The sequence below is a fragment of the Pelophylax lessonae genome (genome assembly GCF_965119305.1).
Source record: "Pelophylax lessonae genome assembly, chromosome: 1".
Classification (NCBI taxonomy): Eukaryota; Metazoa; Chordata; class Amphibia; order Anura; family Ranidae; genus Pelophylax; species Pelophylax lessonae.
In genome coordinates, this window is record NC_138768.1 from 865,936,421 (window position 1) to 865,959,618 (window position 23,198).

At 41.4% G+C, this 23,198-nt stretch overlaps 2 protein-coding genes across 3 annotated transcripts in view; both read right to left on the minus strand.

Annotated features, from left to right (window-relative positions):
* The window catches only part of IL11RA (interleukin 11 receptor subunit alpha), a 218,711-nt gene extending 209,938 nt beyond the window's left edge, over positions 1-8,773 (minus strand). For both annotated transcript variants that reach the window (XM_082243026.1, XM_082243024.1), the window contains exon 1: positions 8,534-8,773. The gene's annotated coding sequence lies outside the window, so the exon portion shown is untranslated. The remainder of the gene's footprint in view (positions 1-8,533) is intronic.
* Positions 1-23,198, minus strand: part of LOC309550265 (eotaxin-like) — a gene marked incomplete at its 3' end in the record, with an annotated part of 902,909 nt that overhangs the window by 648,455 nt on the left and 231,256 nt on the right. The gene's annotated exons all lie outside the window — the stretch shown is intronic.

The window sequence follows — 23,198 nt, forward strand, 5'->3', positions numbered from 1 at the left end:
GCGATAACTTTTGTACAAACCAATCAAAATACGCTTATTGCAATTTTTTTTCTTACCAAAAATATGTAGCAGAAAACAAATTGGCCTAAAATGATGTAAAGTTTGAATATATATATATATTTTTTTTTTTGTTTTTTTGTTTGTTTGGGGAATGTTATAGAGCAGAAAGTGAAATTTTTTTTTGTTTACCAAAAATATGTAGCAGAATACAAATTGGCCTAATATAGGATGAAAAGTATTGATTTTTATTTTTTTATTAGGAATGTTATATAGCAGAAAGTAAAAAATATTGTTTGTTTGTTTTTAGAATTGTCGTCTATTTTTGTTTATAACACAAATAAATAAAAATGGCGCAGGTGATCAAATACCACCAAAAGAAATCTCTATTTGTGGGAAAAAAAAGTACATCAATTTTATTTAGGTACAGCGTCGCATGACCGCGCAATTGTCCGTTAAAGTAATGCAGTGCCGAATTGCAAAAAAAAAAAAAAAAAAAACACCCCCTAGGCTCACATTTAACCCTGTGATCCTTCTATATAGGAACATAGGTCTCTATGATCATTTCACAAGTCCCTCCCCCCCATACAGCTAGAAAACACCCCCTAGGCTCACACTAACCCCTTTTGATCACCACTGTGTTAACCCCTTCCCTGCCAGTGTCATTATTACAGTGACGGTGCATATTTTTAGCACTGATTATTGTAGTAATGTCACTGGTCCCCCCAAAAGTGTCAAAAATGTCAGTTATGGGTCCGATCTGTCCGCCCCAATGTCGCAGTCCCGCTAAAAATCGCAGATCGCCGCCATTACTAGTAAAAAAAAAATATATATAAATAAATAAAAATGACAGAAATCTTTCCCCTAGTTTATAGACGCAATGACTTTTGCGTAAAGCAATCAAACTACGCTTATTGCGATTTTTGTTACCAAAAATATGCAGCAGAAAACAAATTGGCCTAAAATGATGAAAATATATATAATATATAATATAATATATATAATATATATATGTATATATCTATATATATTTTTTATTTTTTTTTATTTTTTGGGGGAGTGTTATATAGCAGAAAGTGAAAAATATTGTTTTTTTTTTTTTTTTTTTTTCAGAATTGTCGCTCTTTTTTGTGTATAACGCAAAAAATAAAAATTACAGAGGTGATCAAATACCACCAAAAAAAATTAAAAATCTATGTGGGAAAAAAGGACATTATTATTATTATATAGTATTTATATAGCGCCGACAGTTTACGCAGCGCTTTACAACATGAGGGTAGACAGTACAAATACAATACACTATAATACAGTAGGAATCAGAGGGCCCTGCTCGTTAGAGCTTACAATCTAAGATCAATTTTATTTAGGTACAGTGTCGCACAACCACGCAATTGTCTGTTAAAGTAATCGCAAAATATTGCCTGGTTATTAAGGGGGCCAATCCCTCCGGTCCAGAACTGGATAAGGTGGTGGTGTCACAGTTTGGATGCTGCAATGGTGATGGACCTTCACTGTTTAGAGGACTTTTTTTGAACATTTATGAAAAGGATCTTCATTTTGCACATCATTTTTTATTTGCACTTGTGGAGTTATCTAAATTGCATGGGCACTTTCAGCATTTCTATGAGTATCACTGCTTTTTAGCATCATGGCTCTTTTGACGCCTAAACTAAGGAGGAGGCATCATTGTCCAGATCCTGTGCTGGGCTGATTTTTGTGGTCCATGTAGGACAATAGACCAGGCATGGTCAGGACCGGAGTCACATGTCATTCCGTATAATTTCTCGCTGACCTTACTGTTGTTTTTCTGGGTCATTAGTGGAAAAAAAAAAAGGGCTACTTCCCCACGGGACAAAAGTCCCGGCTGTTTATAGGCTGTCAGAGTTTTATTGTTCCTGGAAGCTAGGGATGATGTTTATTCAATGGTGACGTGATTTATTTTTTTACATTTTTTTTTTTATTTATTAACCACTTAAGCCCCAGAGGATTTGGCTGCTAAACGACCAGGGGGTATTTTGCGATTCGGCACTGCGTGACTTTAACGGACAATTGCGCGGTTGTGCGATGCTGTACCTAAACGAATTTGGCGTCCTTTTTTTCCCACAAACAGAGCTTTCTTTTGGTGGTATTTGATCACCTGTGCGATTTTTTGATCATGCGCTATAAACAAAAAAAGAGCGTCAATTTTGAAAAAATAGCAATATTTTTCCCTTTTTTTTTATATGAAATTCGCCCCCAAAAAAATAAAAAAATCAAAATTTTTTAACATTTTCGGCCAATTTGTTTTATGCTACCTATGTTTGGTAAAAAAAAAAAATCGCAAAAAGCGTATTTTGATTGGTTTGCGCAAAAGTTATCGCGTTTACTAACAAAGGGAAAGATTTTTGTCATTTTTGTTTTTTTTTTTTTAATGGCGGCGATCTGCGATTTTTTTTGAGGGACTGCGACATTGCGGCGGACAGATCGGACCCTTGACTGACATTTTTGACACTTTTGGGGTTACCAGTGACATTTCTACAGTAATCAGTGCTATACATACAGTGGGTACGGAAAGTATTCAGACCCCCTTAAATTTTTCACTCTTTGTTATATTGCAGCCATTTGCTAAAATCATTTAAGTTCATTCTTCTTCCTCATGAATGTACACATAGCACCCCATACTGACAGAAAAACACAGAATTGTTGACATTGTTGCAGATTTATTAAAAAAGAAAAACTGAAATATCACATGGTCCTAAGTATTCAGACCCTTTGCTGTGACACTCATATATTTAACTCAGGTGCTTTCCATTTCTTCTGATCATCCTTGAGATGGTTCTACACCTTCATTTGAGTCCAGCTGTGTTTGATTATACTGATTGGACTTGATTAGGAAAGCCACACACCTGTCTATATAAGACCTTCCAGATCACAATGCATGTCAGAGCAAATGAGAATCATGAGGTCAAAGGAACTGCCTGAAGAGCTCAGAGACAGAATTGTGGCAAGGCACAGATCTGGCCAAGGTTACAAAAAGATTTCTGCTGCACTTAAGGTTCCTAAGAGCACAGTGGCCTCCATAATCCTCAAATGGAAGACGTTTGGGACGACCAGAACCCTTCCTAGAGCCTTCTAGGGAGAAGAGCCTTGGTGAGAGAGGTAAAGAAGAACCCAAAGATCACTGTGGCTGAGCTCCAGAGATGCAGTCAGGAGATGGGAGAAAGTTGTAGAAAGTCAACCATCACTGCAGCCCTCCACCAGTCGGGGCTTTATGGCAGAGTGGCCCGACGGAAGCCTCTCCTCAGTGTAAGACACATGAAAGCCCGCATGGAGTTTGCTAAAAAACACCTGAAGGACTCCAAGATGGTGAGAAATAAGATTCTCTGGTCTGATGAGACCAAAATAGAACTTTTTGGCCTTAATTCTAAGCGGTATGTGTGGAGAAAACCCGGCACTGCTCATCACCTGTCCAATACAGTCCCAACAGTGAAGCATGGTGGTGGCAGCATCATGCTGTGGGGGTGTTTTTCAGCTGCAGGGACAGGACGACTGGTTGCAATTGAGGCAAAGATGAATGCGGCCAAGTACAGGGATATCCTGGACAAAAACCTTCTCCAGAGTGCTCTGGACCTCAGACTGGGCCGAAGGTTTACCTTCCAACAAGACAATGACCCTAAGCACACAGCTAAAATAACGAAGGAGTGGCTTCACAACAACTCCGTGACTGTTCTTGAATGGCCCAGCCAGAGCCCTGACCTAAACCCAATTGAGCATCTCTGGAGAGACCTAAAAATGGCTGTCCACCAACGTTTACCATCCAACCTGACAGAACTGGAGAGGATCTGCAAGGAGGAATGGCAGAGGATCCCCAAATCCAGGTGTGAAAGACTTGTTGCATCTTTCCCAAAAAGACTCCTGGCTGTATTCGATCAAAAGGGGGCTTCTACTAAATACTGAGCAAAGGGTCTGAATACTTAGGACCATGTGATATTTCAGTTTTTCTTTTTTAATAAATCTGCAACAATGTCAACAATTCTGTGTTTTTCTGTCAGTATGGGGTGCTATGTGTACATTCATGAGGAAGAAGAATGAACCTAAATGATTTTAGCAAATGGCTGCAATATAACAAAGAGTGAAAAATTTAAGGGGGTCTGAATACTTTCCGGACCCACTGTATAAGGAGCGGGAGGGGACGCTTGCCCGGGTCTTCCGTCCCACCAGTAGACCCGGGCATCCTACCTGCACAGCCGCTGAAGACCCGATATTTCGGGGAAAGTGCTCGTACCAGAGTGATGCCTGCAAGCTAGAGGCATCACCCCAGTACCGGCGTCCATAGCCAACGGTCAGCTGTCTTATAATGACAACTGATGCGGCTGAGAAGCTGCTTGGCTGTCATTACAAGGAGTGGGAGGGGACGTCCCCCCCCCTTCCCGCCACCTTCCGCGGCTCGGTGGGACGGAAGACCCGGGCATCCTACCTGCACAGCCGCCGAAGATCTGGTCAAAGCCGCATTCTTGTAATGACAACCGATGTGGCTAAGCAGCTGACAATGGATTGTGAATACAAATGTCGGCACCCCTATCTCCGAGGACCAGAGGACCAGAGGACCAGAGGAGATTGGCTTTCCCTGTGCTTTGAGTGGCGCTCCGAGTTTATCCATAGATCTATGGCCTGGGATTAACTCTACTCACTTTATCCATAGTCAGGGTTGTGTTGATGAGCTTTTGGATAATGCCGATGACATCAGTTTGAAACTCTTCTGAGGCCATTCATAATTCATTTGACCTGCATTTGACCTCCTTCTGACTTGCTTCAGAGTGTTTTTTTGAGTTTCCAAGGATTTTTATGAGAATGCAAACCCTGTCTGACACATATTCAAAAATACAGGGCTTCTTAGGCTATTCACCGCATAATAGTAAATCAACCTCCAGAAAAGCAGGTTGCCTTAAGCTTGCCCCCTGCAGTCTGCGATATATCATTACAGACTGCTACCATGGACTCGCTAATGGTGTGACAACAGAAGCACCAAGTCTATGTGGACATCAGGAAAGTGTGGTGTGGGGATAATGCCAGGGATGGTGGGGCCCCCTCCTGTCCTCCACCTCTAATATACACACAGTAGGGATAAGGCACAAAAACCGAAGAAAAAAAACCTAAAGCTTGTAGCAACCAATTAGGGTTCTTCTTGGAAATGAAGCATGGACTATGAGAGGTTTATGAATGAACCCGTGACTCTGGAATAAAATGTAGCAAGTAGTCACCTCAAATGTAGCACAGGCACCTTTAAAGGGTGTTAAAGGGCCAGCATGCTGGTTAAAATAATAAGTTACCTTACTGTGCCCTATGGGCTTTAATTACTCCATCCTTCATGCTGGAAAATATACACTATATTGCCAAAAGTATTGGGACGCCTGCCTTTACATGCACATGAACTTTAATGGCATCCCAGTCTTAGTCCGTAGGGTTCAATATTGAGTTGGCCCTCCCTTTGCAGCTATAACAGCTTCAACTCTTCTGGGAAGGCTGTCCACAAGGTTTAGGAGTGTCTATGGGAATGTTTCACCATTCTTCCAGAAGCGCGTTTGTGAGGTCAGATACTAATGTCGGACAAGAAGGTCTGGCTCGCAGTCTCTGCTTTAATTCATCCCAAAGGTGTTCTATGGGTTTGAGGTCAGGACTCTGTGCAGGCCAGTCAAGTTCCTCCACCCCAGACTCGCTCATTCATGTCTTTATGGACCTTGCTTTGTGCACTGTTCCAAATCATTTGGTGGAGGGGGGATTATGGTGTGGGGTTGTTTTTCAGGGGTTGGGCTTGGCCCCTTAGTTTCAGTGAAGGGAACTCTTAAGGCGTCAGCATACCAAGACATTTTTGTACAATTTCATGCTCCCAACTTTGTGGGAAGAGTTTGTGGATGGCCCCTTCCTGTTCCAACATGACTGCGCACCAGTGCACAAAGCAAGGCCCATAAAGACATGGATGGGCGAGTTTGGGGTGGAGGAACTTGACTGGCCTGCACAGAGTCCTGACCTCAACCCGATAGAACACCTTTGGGATGAATTAGAGCAGAGACTGCGAGCCAGACCTTCTCGTCCAACATCAGTGCCTGACCTCACAAATGCGTTTCTGGAAGAATGGTAAAACATTCCCATAGACACACTCCTAAACCTTGTAGACAGCCTTCCCAGAAGAGTTGAAGCTGTTATAGGTGTAAAGGGTGGGCCAACTCCATATTGAACCCTACGGACTAAGACTGAGATGCCATTAAAGTTCATGTGTGTGTAAAGGCAGGCGTCCCAATACTTTTGGTAAAATTAGTGTATGTTGCACCTGTGCCGCAGAGGGTATTATCAAGCTTCAAGCCAAGTATCTATCTATCTATCTATCTATCTATCTATCTATCTATCTATCTATCTATATGTCTATATGTCTATCCCATATCTATCTATCTATCTATCTATCTATCTATCTATCTATCTATCTATCTATCTATCTATCTATCTATCTATCTATCTATCTATCTATCTATCTATCTATCTATCTATCTATCTATCTATCTATCTATCTATCTATCTATCTATCTACAACAAGTCCCAATTATTGCTGTCCCACTGCCTGGTCAATTTAATACAACTACACGGTAAACATCGGCAACTAGTGAAAACCACATCAAAGTATTGAGATTCAACCGGGACACATAGTAGGATTAGGAAACACAAAAACATGTGTGAGCTGAGTTGGTGGATTCAACCAATCAATAGAGTGTTGTTGTAACATTGTAACAATGACCCTGATGAGTCTGCTCTCAGCACAATCAGCTACCCCCCCCCCCCCCCAAGCTGAGGGGAATCAACATGAGAAGACCCAAAAGGGTTCCAATAATGTGAGTATTAGATGTTTGGGTTTAGGTAGGGGAAGTATTAAGTGTTAGCAGTTAGTAAGGGGAAGTATTAGGTGTTAGGGTTTAGGAAAGAGAAAGATTAGGTGTTAGGGTATAGGTAAGGGGAGGGGATTAGGTGTTAGGGTTTTGTAAGGGGAAGGATTAGGTGTTAGGGTATAGGTAGGGGGGGATTAGGTGTTGGGGTAAGGAAGGGGAAGGATTAGGTGTTAGGGTATAGGTAGGGGGGAGGATTAGGTGTTGGGGTAAGGAAGGGGAAGCATTCCTTGTTAGGGTATTGGTAGGGGGGATTAGGTGTTGGGGTAAGGAAGGGGAAGGATTAGGTGTTAGGGTATAGGTAGGGGGGATTAGGTGTTGGGGTAAGGAAGGGGAAGGATTAGGTGTTAGGGTATAGGTAGGGGGGATGATTAGGTGTTGGGGTAAGGAAGGGGAAGCATTCCTTGTTAGGGTATTGGTAGGGGGGATTAGGTGTTGGGGTAAGGAAGGGGAAGGATTAGGTGTTAGGGTATAGGTAGGGGGGATTAGGTGTTGGGGTAAGGAAGGGGAAGGATTAGGTGTTAGGGTATAGGTAGGGGGATTAGGTGTTGGGGTAAGGAAGGGGAAGGATTAGGTGTTAGGGTATAGGTAGGGGGGATTAGGTGTTGGGGTAAGGAAGGGGAAGGATTAGGTGTTAGGGTATAGGTAGGGGGATTAGGTGTTGGGGTAAGGAAGGGGAAGGATTAGGTGTTAGGGTATAGGTAGGGGGGAGGATTAGGTGTTAGGGTAAGGAAGGGGAAGCATTCCTTGTTAGGGTATTGGTAGAGGGGATTAGGTGTTGGGGTAAGGAAGGGGAAGGATTAGGTGTTAGGGTATAGGTAGGGGGGATTAGGTGTTGGGGTAAGGAAGGGGAAGGATTAGGTGTTAGGGTATAGGTAGGGGGGATTAGGTGTTGGGGTAAGGAATGGGAAGGATGGAAGGATTAGGTGTTAGGGTAAAGGTAGGGGGGTTAGGTGTTGGGGTAAGGAAGGGGAAGGATTAATTGTTAGGGTATAGGTGTGGGGGGGATTAGGTGTTGGGGTAAGGAAGGGGAAGAATTAAGTGTTAGGGTTTAGGTAGGGTGGGGCTTTAGGTGTTAGGGTTAAGGAAGGAGAAGGATTAGTTGTTAGGGTATAGATAGGGGGGGTTAGGTGCTGGGGTAAGGAAGGGGAAGGATTAGGTGTTAGGGTATAGGTGGGGGGGGGTAGGTGTTAGGGTTAAGGAAGGAGAAGGATTAGGTGTTAGGGTATAGGTAGGAGGGGATTAGGTGTTAGAGTTAGGCAAGGGGGGGGATGAGGTTTTAGGAATTAGGAGGGGGGGGGTATAAGTGTTAGGGTCAGGTTACCCACTAGGGATGGATTAGAGGTCAGAGATGACTGGGAACATGGTTTATTTTTATCTTGTTGTCAACACTGACAGTCACCACACCGAGAACTTCCATGCTAGACTTGCAGCAGCAACAACTAACCAGCAAAATGCTATTAATACTCCACACCTTTCTACAACGACTGGGAAATAATACACCGATTGTCTGTATATCAGTGTATAACAGTGAGTATAAATCTGTGATAAAAGTTGAACATACACACACAGAGGACAACAGTAATCTGCAGCATGTTATATATTAGGGATATCCAAAGTGTTACCTTAGTCTCTTCCCAGGGGTCATCCAGCTATAATATCCATGGTGGGGATCTCCCGTACAGGGGTCTCCTCTGCGGGGCTGAGTATGGGGGTCTCCCCAGGTATCTGTGTATGATGTTCCCTCCTCTCCAGTGATCTGGATATGGGGGTCTCTCCCCAGATCCTTGTGTATGAGGGCCTCTCTCTTTTCTGGAAGTCGGTGTATAGGGATCTACGATCTGTTGAGGTGTCTCGGTATGGGGGTCTCTGGGTATCAGTGTATGAGGGCCTCTCTCTCTCTTTTCTTGATATTGAGGGTCTATTTCCTCTCTGAAACTCAAAGTATAGGGCTTTCTCCTCTATTGAGGTGTCTCTGTATGAGGGTCTCTGTCACGGTGCTGGTATTAGAGGGTCTGTCTCTTTTCTGGAGGTTGGTGTCTCTCCTGTTGAGTTGTTCTGTCCAGGTGTTTCTTTATGGGGGTCCCTCTGGATATCGGTGTATGAAGTTCTCTCCAGACGTCAATGTATGGCAGTCTCTCTTGGTGTGTGAAGGTCTCTCTCCTCTGAAGTCAGTGTATGGGGGGTCTCTTTCCTCTTGTTGTATCTATTTTGAGGGACCTTCTCCTCTTTAGAGGATCTGTCCTTTGTATTCTCTCCAGGGATCTGTTTTGGTTGTGGAAAGACGTCTCTCTTACTTTGTTGGTTATCCTTTGTTGGTTAACTGTCTCTCTCCGCCGTGTCCTGCTCGAGGAGTCCCTCTACGTATGGAGGTCCCTCAGAATCCCGTATGGGACGTGTGGCCTTGGTTGTTCAGCAGTTATTTTGTATCCGAGTTCCAGCAACAGCTGTAGAGCGGACGGCGGAGCAGCAACGTCCGGAGGAGAAGCGTCAGCCAGTTTACATAGTTACATAGTTAGTAAGGTTGAATAAAGACCGGAGTCCTTCACGTTCAGTCCCGTGTACCGTGTGTAGTCCAGGCCGGTGCTCTCCTGCTTGGACTGGCCGTGTGGAGTTGGGTTAGGAGGGGGGATCTTCCTGTAGAGGGGCTGCTGATCCTTCCATGAGTGCTGCCAGTGACTCACCACTCAGCACTGCACTCCTCCCCCCCCTCCCCAACACACAATACCTCCCCCCCATCCCAACTTCACACACTGCTCACCTTACCGGCCTGGGACTTCCCCCGCCACCAATATCCCAATCTATTGATGACTGCAAAATATGTGCCGATACTTCTAAAAAGATTGGAATTTCCAGGGAGATCTCAAACAAAGGGCGTGATTGTACGAAGGCTTGCAATCATAGGGGGTTATTTACTAAAGCTGGAGAGTGCAAAATCTGGTGCAGCTCTGCATAGAAACCAATCAGCTTCCAGGTTTTATTGTCAAAGCTATACAATAGATACAAATAGATACAATAAATACAAATAGATACAAATAGATACAATAAATACAAATAGATACAAATAGATACAATAAATACAAATAGATACAATAGATACAAATAGATACAAATAGATACATTAATACAAATAGATACAATAAATACAAATAGATACAATAAATAAAAATAGATACAATAAATACAAATAGATACAAATAGATACAATAAATACAAATAGATACAAATAGATATAATAAATACAAATAGATACAAATAGATACAATAAATACAAATAGATACAAAAGATATACTGTGGCAGGCTGGCTCAGCTGCGCGAACCGATGTATGGGTTCATCGGTTCGCGGGAGTGCTCCTGGGGGCGAGCTTGCGTCTGCCGCCACTAGGCAGCAGGGATGCCGATCTACGGGGCCGGTGGCCGCGATTGCTGCCGGGCACCCACGATCACTCCCTGCTGAAAGAGAACGCCGATCAACTGTTGTAAACACATCTGACCGTTCTTCTCTCTGGAATGATCACATAGCGCCTGTGATCCTTCTATATAGGATCACAGGTCTCTATTATTACCTCACAAGTCCCTCCCCCATACAGTTAGAAACACCCTCTAGGCTCACATTTAACCATTTGATTGCCCCTGGTGTTAACCCCTTCCCTGCCAGTGTCATTATTACAGTAACAGTGTATATTTTTAGCACTGATTACTGTAGTAATGTCACTGGTCCCCCCCCAAAAGTGTCAAAAATGTCAGTTAGGGGTCAGATCTGTCCGCCGCAATGTCGCAGTCCTGCTAAAAATCGCAGATCGCCGCCATTACTAGTAAAAAAAATAAAAAAAATAAAAATGACATAAATCTTTCCCCTAGTTTGTAGATACGATAACTTTTGCGCAAACCAATCAAAATACACTTATTGGGCTTTTTTTTTACCAAAAATATGTAGCAGAATACAAATTGGCCTAAAATAATCAAAAAATTTTATTTTATTTTATTTTTTTTTTATTGGGAATATTATATAGTAAAAATTATATAGTAAAAAATATTGTGTGTGTTTTGTTTTTTTTCAAAATTGTTGGTCAGGGGTCTCATCTGTCAGTTAGGGTTCAATCTGTCCGCTGCAATTTCGCAGTCCTGCTAAAAATCGCAGATCGCCGCCATTACTAGTAAAAAAAAAAATAAATAAATAAATAAAAATATAAAATATAAAAAAAATAATAAAATCTTTCCCCTAGTTTGTAGACGCGATAACTTTTGCACAAACCAATCAAAATACGCTTATTGGGCTTTTTTTTTACCAAAAATATGTAGCAGAATACAAATTGGCCTAAAATGATGAAAAAATGTGATTTTGATTTTTTTTTTTTTTGGAGAATGTTATATAGCAGAAAGTAAAAAATATTGTGTTTTTTTTTTTTTTCCTTCAAAATTGTTGATTAGGGTTCCGATCTGTCAGTTAGGTGTCTGATCTGTCCGCCGCAATGTCGCAGTCCTGCTAAAAATTGCAGATCGCCGCCATTACTAGTAAAAAAATAAAATAAATAAAAATGACATAAATCTTTCCCCTAGTTTGTAGATGTGATAACATTAGTGCAAACCAATCAATATACACTTATTGGGATTTTTGTTTACCAAAAATATGTAGCAGAATACAAATTGGCCTAAAATAATCAAAAAATTAGATTTTATTTTTTATTTTTTTTTATTGGGAATATTATATAGCAGAAAGTAAAAATTGTTGTGTATTTTTTTTTTTTTTCAAAATTGTTGGTCAGGGGTCTGATCTGTCAGTTAGGGTCCAATCTGTCAGCCGCAATCTCGCAGTCCCGCTATAAATCGCAGATCGCCGCCATTACTAGTAAAAAAATAAAATAAAATAAAATAAATAAAAATGACATAAATGTTTCCCCTACTTTGTAGACGCGATAACTTTTGCGCAAACCAATCAGTATACACTTATTGGTATTTCTTATTTTACCAAAAATATGTAGCAGAATACAAATTGGCCTAAAAGGATGAAAAAAATTAGATTTTTAATTTTTTTTATTGGGAATGTTATATAGCAGAAAGTGAAAAATATTGTTTTTTTTTTTTCCAGAATTGTCGCTCTTTTTTTGTTTATAGTGCAAAAAAATAAAAAAACGCACAGGTGACATCAAATACCACCAAATAAAAGCTCTATATGTGGGGAATAAAGGACGTAAATTTTATTTAGCTACAGCGTTGCACGACCGCGCAATTGTCTGTTAAAGTAACGCAGTGCCAAAGCGCAAAATATGGCCTGGTCATTACGGTGGCAAATCCCTCCGGTCCAGAAGTGGTTAATTGAACAAGCTGAAGTTAGAAGCTGATTGGCTGCCATGCAGAGCTGCACCAGATTCTGAGCGCTCCCGTTATAGTATATCTCCCCCATAGTGAGCGCATGTTCAACGACCTTCCTTACGTAGTGCACGAGCGCGCCTTTGTGTCTGCGTATTCATACCTTTGTGTGCGTTCTTTCATATTCGTTTTTAATCTCTGTCATGGAATTCTCTCAAGCCAAAAACTCACTTAAAAGTAGAGCTAAAGCTGCATTCACATTTTACGTTTCTGTGAAAGTGTGCGAAATCGTGCCGCGTTTTTGTGCGTTTGTGCTCATTTTTGTGCCACATGCATAGGGCACCTCAATGGACGGCCCCCCAAATGCGACAAATCTGTCAAAGTAACTCATTTACCTTTCTGAGTGTTGAGCTTTGTTTGTTTTTTTACTGCACGTTTTTTTCGCATTTGATGTGCAACAAACGTGCATCTTTTTTTGACACATTTGGGGCGCCATTGACAATGAATCGCAATGCAAGCGTAACGGGCGTTTCTTGTGCGTTTCTTAACCATTTCCCACTCAATCTATACCCGAAAGACAGCTACAGCGTAGTCTCACATTGCCAGGGGACGTACATGGGCGTCATCCCGTGATCGCGCTTCCTGTGCGCCCCCTGCGTCCCTGGGACACAGCTGATCAGAGATCGGGTGAAAAGAGCCAATCACAGCTGATCACAGATTGGGGTAAAGAGCCAATCACAGCTGATCACGGTGTAAACAGAATTTGTCGGTTATCAGCAATCATCTCCTCATGCTGACAGTGCAGGAGGAGAGGAAAGACGACAACCCGCAAATCCACACAGCGGACATCTACACTGATCATCAGTGCAGTCCCATCAGTGTCACCTATCAGTGCACGTCAGTACCACATATCAGTGCCGCCTCATCGTTGTCCATCAGTGCCGCCTCATCAGTGTCCAACAGTGCTGCCTATCAGTGCAACCTCATCAGTGGCCATCAGTGCCACATATCAGTGCAGCCTCATCAGTGCCACCTATCAGTGCCCATCAGTGCAACATATCAGTGCAGCCTCATCAGTGCCGCCTCATCAGTGTCTATCAGTGCCACCTATCAGTGCCGCCTCATCAGTGCCCATCAGTGCAGCCTCATCAGTGCAACCTATCAGTGCCCATTACTGCCACATATCACTGCAGCCTCATCAATGCCCATCAGTGCTGCCTATCAGTGCCACATATCAGTGCAGCCTCATCAGTGCCACCTATCAGTGCAGCCTCATCAGTGCCCACCGGTGCCACATATCAGTGCAGCCTCATCAGTGCCGCCTATCAGTGCCCATTAGTGCCACAAATCAGTACAGCCCCATTAGTGCCCATTAGTGCCGCCTCATCAGTGCCGCCTCACCAGTGCCCATCAGTGCCACCTTATCAGTGCCACATATCAGTGCAAATTCATCAGTGTAGTCTCATCAGTGTCCATCAGTGCCGCCTATCAGTGCCCATCAGTGTCCCTTATCAGTGGTGCCTATCATTGCCTATCAGTGCCACATATCAGTGCCGTCTCATCAGTGCCGTCTCATCAGTGCCGCCTCATCAGTGTCCATCAGTGCCGCCTCATCAGTGCCTATCAGTGGTGCCTATCAGTGCCACATATCAGTGCAGCCTCATCAGTGCCGCCTGTTAGTGCAGCCTCATCAGTGTCCATCAGTGCTAGATATCAGTGCAGCCTCATCAGTGCCCATCAGTGCCACCTCACCAGTTTCCATCAGTGCCTATCAGTAGGCCTATCAGTGCCACATATCAGTGCAGCCTCATCAGTGCCTATCAGTGCAGCCTCATCAGTGTCCATCAGTGCTACATATCAGTGCAGCCTCATCAGTGCAGCCTCACCAGTATCCATCAGTGCCGCCTCACCAGTTCCCATCAGTGCTGCCTCATCAGTGCCTATCAGTGGTGCCTATCAGTGCCACATATCAGTGCAGCCTCATCAGTGCCCATCAGTGCCGCCTATCAGTGCAGCCTCATCAGTGTCCATCAGTGCTACATATCAGTGCAGCCTCAACAGTGCCGCCTCATTAGTATCCATCAGTGGCACTGATCAGTGCCACATATCAGTGCCAATTCATCAGTGTAGTCTCATCAGTGCCGCCTATCAGTGCCCATTAGTGCCAATTCATCAGTGCAGCCTCATTAGTGCCCATCAGTGCCGCCTCATTAGCACACATCAGTGAAGGAGAAAAATTACTTTTATAACAGAAACGAAGAAACTTTTTTTTTCATTTTAATTTCATTTGTTTAGCAAAAATAAAAAAACAGTGGCGATTATCTGTCTGTCTGAATGATGGAAATGTCGTCTGGGTGGAGTGCAGCATGACCGCGCAGTTGTCATTCAAAGTGTGTGAGAGCGCTGAAAGCTGAAGGTTGGCCTGGGTAGGAAGGGGGGTGAAGGTGCCCGGTATTGAAGTGGCATGTAAAGTGTGCGACTTTGCACGTGTTTATGAAATGTGCGACAAACACCTGTTGCTGTTCTGTTCACAGAACGCTTAGCCCTGGTTCACACTGGTGCAACTTGTCATGCGACTGTGGATTTTGAAGTCGCATGGCAATTCGCATCTCATATATTTCAATGGGGGCGTTTTAATTGCTACAAAGCAAGTCGCAGAAACAAAAAAGAAAATAGTGCAGCACAACTATGTTATCTCACAGAAGTCACATCAGTGTGGATAAGAATGGTACTTTAAGCCCATTGGTTCACACCAGTGCAGCTTTGAAATCGCACTAATTTCCCACAATTACAAAGCCGCAGATCAGTGCGATTTGTACCTTGGATTTTATCGCGGCTTGCGACTTCATTAAACAAAAGTCTATACAAATGGCAATGAAATCAGAAATAAGTAGTGCAGGAACCTTTTTCAAATTTTGCTGGCAATGGGATGCATCTTGTAATGCGATTTGGAACTGTCAAATCGCATGACAAATCGCACCAGTGTGAACCAGGGCTGAAGGATCAATTTTTTCTTTTTTTTTTTTAAACCTCACCTCCCTCCCTGGTCATCCTTGCTGCCTAAAAACTGCCTTCTTTCCTATCACATCCCATTCACACCTGAGTGTAGCTAAAAAAACACCTTCCCGCACGCAATTTTGTTTGCGCATTTTTTACGCCTTAACACGCATCACACATAGGGCCCGCCCATTCACCACCCTACGCTGAACAAACTCCCCAGAGTAACTCCAGAAACTTTTCAGTCGTGGAACATTGCACATTTTGGCAGGTTTGTAATAAGTTTTGTCACGCAGGAAAATACACATCAGCAAACCACCATTAGGGTGTCATTACCAATTAGGATGCATTCACATTTGCGCATTTCTGAACCCGCACAGAAAACATGCACAGAAAACACGCACATGTAAGACTGGAGCTTTTTTTGTAGCTCGAATCGGGCAGGTATGAGCATTTTTAGCGTATTTTTATTCCCATTTAAATTAATGGAAATTCACCATTTGCGCATTTTTTTTGTGCACATTCTCTGCTCAAATGAAAAACTGTAAAACACAAAATAGTGATAATATATGGATAAATACATGTAAAATGAATACACAAAAAAACTAAATATTTTCATAAATAAAATCAAAAAATTATTAATTTTTTTGAATTTATTTATTACTTATTTATGATTATTTTTATATTTGAGCATTTATTTGACATATATTTATTCATTTATTATTATTTTTTTATTATTTTTATTTGATTGAGCATTTATTTTTTATGTATTTATTCATTTATTATTATAATTTTTGTATTTATTTGACCATTTATTTTACATGTATTTATTCATTTATTATTATTATTATTTTTATTTATTTGAGCATTCATTTTACATGTATTTATTCATTTATTATTATTATTATTATTACTATTTATTTGACAATTTATTTTACATGTATTTTTTCATTTATTATTATTATTATTATTTGTATTATTATTATTATTATTTTTTATTTGACCATTTATTTTACATGTATTTATTCATTTATTATTCCTATTATTTTTATTTATTTGACCATTTATTTTACATGTATTTATTCATTTATTATTATTATTATTTTTATTTATTTGAGCATTCATTTTACATGTATTTATTTATTTATTATTATTATTATTACTATTTATTTGACAATTTATTTTACATGTATTTTTTCATTTATTATTATTATTATTATTATTATTATTATTATTTGTATTATTATTATTATTATTATTTTTTATTTGACCATTTATTTTACATGTATTTATTCATTTATTATTCCTATTATTTTTATTTATTTGACCATTTATTTTACATGTATTTATTCATTTATTATTATTATTTTTATTTATTTGAGCATTCATTTTACATGTATTTATTCATTTATTATTCCTATTATTTTTATTTATTTGACCATTTATTTTACATGTATTTATTCATTTATTATTCCTATTATTTTTATTTATTTGACCATTTATTTTACATGTATTTATTCATTTATTATTCCTATTATTATTTTTATTTATTTGACCATTTATTTTACATGTATTTATTCATTTTTTATTATTATTATTTATTTATTTTTTATTTGACCATTTATTTTACATGTATTTATTCATTTATTATTCCTATTATTTTTAATTATTTGACCATTTATTTTACATGTATTTATTCATTTATTATTCCTATTATTTTTATTTATTTGACCATTTATTTTACATGTATTTATTCATTTATTATTCCTATTATTATTTTTATTTATTTGACCATTTATTTTACATGTATTTATTCATTTTTTATTATTATTATTATTTTTTTTTTTTTTTTATTTGACCATTTATTTTACATGTATTTATTCATTTATTATTCCTATTATTTTTAATTATTTGACCATTTATTTTACATGTATTTATTCATTTATTATTTCTATTATTATTTTTATTTATTTGACCATTTATTTTACATGTATTTATTCATTTATTATTATTATTTATGTGACCATTTATTTTACATGTATTTATTTATTTATAAAATGCTGCTAACTGGCGTGTTTTGACATTTTTTATTCCATTGCTTTTTTTAAGTCTGGGTTGTGTTTGGAGGTGTCGTTGATGGAACACAGCCTGGGGTCACACTGGTGCATGCTGAACACCGCATGTGATTTGCACCAAAAACGCACCGCATTCCTGTGCACATCCCATGGGATGTATGAGAGATGCGATTTAAGCCATATATTTTGCATTACACCTAATGCAATGCGATTAGGTGTGGAGAAAAAAAAGGGTCCTACAACATTTTGGTGCAAATGTGATGCAATTTGAGCGATGCGATTTTGATGCAGTGAAAAAAGGGTCCACATTTGCAACAAAGTGTCGTAGGACCCTTTTTTCCCCGGCACCCAAATCTTATCACATGGGTATGAACACCCATGCGATGCAATTCTGGCAAGCATTGCATTGTGGGAAAGTTGGAGTTACTGAATAGCAGAGAGGTGATTTTTAGCTAAAAACGCCAAAAAATGAAAAAAAAAATGCTTAAAAACGCTGAAAAATACAAAAAAATTCACTACAAAGTTACTGGCGTTTTTTTATAACATCCCGTGTGCATGAGGCATAAAGTGTAGATGTGAGGTCTTTTTGACGCCAGATCTCACATTAAAGAGGACCTGTCCTGCTTATTTCTATTACAAGGGATGTTTACATTCCTTGTAATAGGAATAAAAGTGATACAAAAAAAAAAAAAAGGAAAGTGAAACAGTAAAAAGTAAAATAAATAATATAACAAAAAATGTAAAGCGCCCCGTCCCTCTGTGCTCGCGCGCAGAAGCGAACTCATACGCAAGTCCATGCCCACATATGTAAACGGTGTTCAAACCACACATGTGAGATATCACTGCGATCGTTAGAGCGAGAGCAATAATTCTAGCACTGGACCTCCTCTGTAACTCTAAACCGGTAACCAGTAAAAAAATTTAAAGTGTCGCCCTATGGAGATTTTTAAGTATCGTAGTTTGTCACCATTCCACGAGCGTGCGCAATTTTGAAGCATACCATGTTGGGTATTTATTTACTTGGTGTGACATCATCTTTTATATTATACAAAAAAATTAATTGGCCTAACTTTACTGTTTTTTTTTTTTTTATTATTATTAAAAAAGTGTACTTTTTCCAAAATAATTGCATTTGTAAGACCGCTGCACAAACACGGATTGACATAAAGTATTGCGACAATCTCCATTTTATTCTCTAGGGTCTCTGCTATAAATATATATAATGTTTGGGGGATTTTAAGTAATTTTCTAGCAAAAAATACTGATTTTAACTTGCAAACAACAAGTGTCAGAAAAAAGCCCGGTCTTGAACTGGTTAACTTCGTAAGCACTGCACCAACGCACTGCAAGCGGATACGTTGCCGCAAGCCCCAGTTGGGTGCTTGAGTGGGTCGCGTTCGGCGGTACTGTCGGTACTGACTGCCGAATACAATGGGAGGTAAAAAATTCAGCAGGCTGGTTGTACCCAAGTTGTTCGATCGATCAACTTGGGTAAAATCAGCCTGCCTATATACGGTTCAAATATTGGCTGGTCACTGCTGAACCGACTGAGATTTGTACCATCGCAGGGATCTTCAAACTATGGCCCTCCAGTTGTCTAGGAACTACAATTTCCATCATGCCTGGTCAGGTCTGTGAATGTCAGAGTTTTACAATGCCTCATGGGATGTGTAGTTCTGCAACAGCTGGAGGGCCATAGTTTAAGGATCCCTGAGCTAACTGATGTCCAGACCCTGAAACTGAGCTGCAGCACAGTGGCCAAGACCATACAGTGGTTTAACAGGACAGGTTCCACTCAGAACAGGCCTCACCGTGATCGACCAAAGGAGTTGAGTGCACGTGCTCAGCGTCATATCCAGAGGTTGTCTTTGGGAAATACTGTAGATGTATGAGTGCTGCCAGCATTGCTGCAGAGGTTGAAGGGGTGGGGGGTCAGCCTGTCAGTGCTCAGACCATACGCCGCACACTGCATCAAATTGGTCTGCATGGCTGTCATCCCAGAAGGAAGCCTCTTCTAAAGATGATTCATAAGAAAGCCTGCAAACAGTTTGCTGAAGACAATCAGACTAAGGACATGGATTACTGGAACCATCTCCTGTGGTCTGATGAGACCAAGATAAACTTATTTGGCTCAGATGGTGTCAAGCGTGTGTGGAGGCAACCAGGTGAGGAGTACAAAGACAAGTGTGTCTTGCCTACAGTCAAGCATGGTGGTGGGAGTGTCATGGTCTGGGGCTGCATGAGTGCTGCTGACACTGGGGAGCTACAGTTCATTGAGGGAACCATGAATGCCAACATGTACTGTGACATACTGAAGCAGAGCATGATCCCCTCCCTGCAGAGACTGGGCCGCAGGGCAGTATTCCAACATGATAATGACCCCAAACACACCTCCAATATGACCACTGCCTTACTAAAGAAGCTGAGGGTAAAGGTGATGGACTGGCCAAACATGTCTCCAGACCTAAACCCTATTGAGCATCTGTGGGGCATCCTCAAAGGGAAGGTGGAGGAGAGCAAGGTCTCTAACACCCACCAGCTCCATGATGTCATCATGGAGGAGTGGAAGAGGACTCCAGTGACAACCTGTGAAGCTCTGGTGAACTCCATGCCCAAGAGGGTCAAGGCAGTGCTGGAAAATAATGGTGGCCACACAAAATATTGACACTTTGGGATGAGAGTAAAGGTGATGGATTGGCCAAGCATGTCTCCAGATCTAAACCCTATTGAGCATCTGTTACATGCTACATTGTAGCAAAGTGTCATTTCTTCAGTGTTGTCACAAGAAAAGATAGAATAAAATATTTACAAAACTGTGAGGGGTGTACTTACATTTGTGAGATACTGTACATGTATGGCCTCCATACCTGTAAAAAGCTGGAAATTGAGTGAGGCTCCTTCTTTTACCAGAGACCGTGCTATCATAGGCCCAGGAGCTGACAATTTATTCAGTTCACTAAAAGCTTTTTTCTCCCCGGGGCAAAATAATGCTGCTGTTCTGGGCAACAGAGCTAACAATTAATGTATTTCTGAATCTGGAAGTCTGGATTCTGAAGTGTGTTTCCTGGATGACCTTCATCCCCTGCCAATTCCAGTTTAGGAAAACAACATAAAAGGGTAATTAAAGTGATAGAGATCTATTATTTGTGATAAGGGCATTGAAGTATCTACAAAGCACTACATCAGCTCAGTCTGATGGAAAGTAATTGGACCTCTGTGGTCATGTTGGGGTATTGCACAAATCTTTGTCTAATGATTACCCCTGAAGAGGCAGCTGTTTTCTCGGATCCCCTCTTCCCAGGGCCCACCACTCTGTAAGCACCATCATGATCTACGACACCCCCAGGCTGAAGAGGGGACGTTTATTGCAAGAAAATACACTCACCCGCCACTTTATTAGGTACACCTTGCCTAAGGTGACCAGATTTTTTAAATGAAATCCGGGGACATATTTTTTTTTTTAATTGGCAAATGGCACAGGACTACATAATACACAGAGCGCTGGGCACAGGACTGCATAATGCACAGAGCGCTGGGCACAGGACTGTAAAATACACAGAGGGCTGGGCACAGGACTACATAATACACAGAGCGCTGGGTACAGGACTGCATAATGCACAGAGCACTGGGCACAGGACTACATAATACACAGAGCACTGGGCACAGGACTACATAATACACAGAGCACTGGGCACAGAACTGCTTAATACACAGAGCACTGGACACAGGACTATAGATGGGCTTTCGGTTCGCCCGGCGGTCGGTTCGCGGCAAATTTTGCTTGTTCGCTACCCGCCAAATTTGCGAACACATGGCGTTGTTCGCGGCGGCCATATTAGTTTACATTGGGGAGAACTTTGACCCATGACACAGCCGTCAGGTGGAACGGGACAGCCAATTAAAACATTACAGCACATGGACAGTCCCCCTACCCTATAAATAGACCTGAGCTGTCGACCATTTCACATTCTGCTTTTTGCCAGCGTAGGGAAAGGTCTGCTGTGCTCATGAGGGAGAGATTGCCAGGCACAAATAGCGCTGTGAAGATCCACAAAAGTCCTTTTCAGGGTATAGGTCTACTAGTATCTTTTCAGGTTAGGGGCAGGTATCCAGTCGGTGCTTTAGGGGCAGTTAGAGAGATCGGCTGCAGTCACACAAATCGCTCTGTTAATGTCCACAAAAGTCATTTAAAGGGCTGCAAATCTTTTGGTATTGCTGTGCAGTGCACTAAAAAGGGGGGGGGGGTAATCCACAGTATAATATACTTTGTAGAAAGCATATTATAGTGGATTAGTAGTATTATTGTGCACTGTGCCGCATTGTGACAGGTGTGGTGTGACTGAGCGTTGCTGCAGCAACACTACACACAGGACAAAAGCATTATAATGTTTTATAACTGGTGTGATAGACCAATGCCCCCCCCCCCCCCCAATACCACATATTGAAGTGGGGTGTTATCTGAGTATACTTTTACAAGTGTATTTGTGTCCTGCAACAATATTGCCTCTTTTGCTGTACAGTTAAGTCTGGTACACACAGTGCCAAACTCACTGGCCAATTTTTTTGAACTGGTGTGATAGACCAGTGCCCCCCCCCCCCCCAATACCACATATTGAAGTGGGATGTTATTTAACAGTATAATTTTCTAAGAGTGTATTTTAGTCCTGCAAAAATGTGGCCTCTCTTGCTGTGTTAACTGTGCTACACACAGTGACAACAGTTACTGGCCAGTTATTTGTAGAACTGTTGTAATAAACCTGTGGCCCCCCAATACCACATATTGAAGCCGGGTGTTATCTGAGTAAACTTTTACAAGTGTATTTGTGTCCTGCAACAATATTGCCTCTTTTGCTGTTAAGTCTGCTACACACAGTGCCAAACTCACTGGCCAATTTTTTGAACAACTGATGTGATAAACCAGTGGCCCCCCAATACCACATATTGAAGTGGGGTGTTATTTAACAGTATACTTTTCTAAGATTGTATTTTAGTCCTGCAAAAATTTGGCCTCTTTTGCTGTGTTAACTGTGCTACACACAGTGACAACAGTTACTGGCCAATTATTTGTAGAACTGGCGGACTGGCGGAGCGGCAGATAGGGAGGAGAGGCAGGCAGAACTTGCATTGCACAAGGGGTACAAAGCAGACTGCAAATGTATCAGGAGCAAGCCATCAACCATGTACAGTCACATCTGGCGCTCCCAGGACGCCGGCACATGGCTCCGCAGTGTGGGCTTTTTTTAATGTGTCCGTTGCTGACAACAGTGTTGCCATCTGCAGCCTTTGCAGTCAACGCATAAGTCGCGGTAAGCCCAACACTCACCTAGGGACAACTGCCTTAAGAAGGCACCTGAAATCCCATTACCGAGCCCAGTGGGAGCAACACCGTCAGAACCCAAAAGTTTGAGTTTCTCCCAGCAGGCTCTGGTTGTGCCAGGACGCACAGCAGTCCATAGCCTCTTGTGTCCTCCTTCAGCCAATCACAATCCATCCAGCATACATATCCGCTCACCTAAAACGGCCACCCCCACGTTTGAAGACACTCTATAGCCGAGCATTGTTCATGGCCTTCCTCAAAATGGTCACTGCAGCTCAGCATTGAAGGCAATCCATTACCCTTCCTTGTATCACAGGTAAAGAGCAAAGCTTCCAAAGAGGGAAAAAATGTTTATAACCACTGAAAACCTGGCTACCTTTGTCAGGAATGCCAGAGGGACAATAAAGTAGATGACTGGGAAAGTTACAGATTGGCTGTTAAAGTTGTGTTTTTTCAGTGTCAAATTTCCACTGCTGGACAGTTTTTGCAGATGGAAGCCATCAAACATCACCAGCTGTGCACCACCATAAGGGCCCCAACAAAAGCCAGCAGAAATAACTATCCTAAGACTTCCCCATTCAATCTCACAG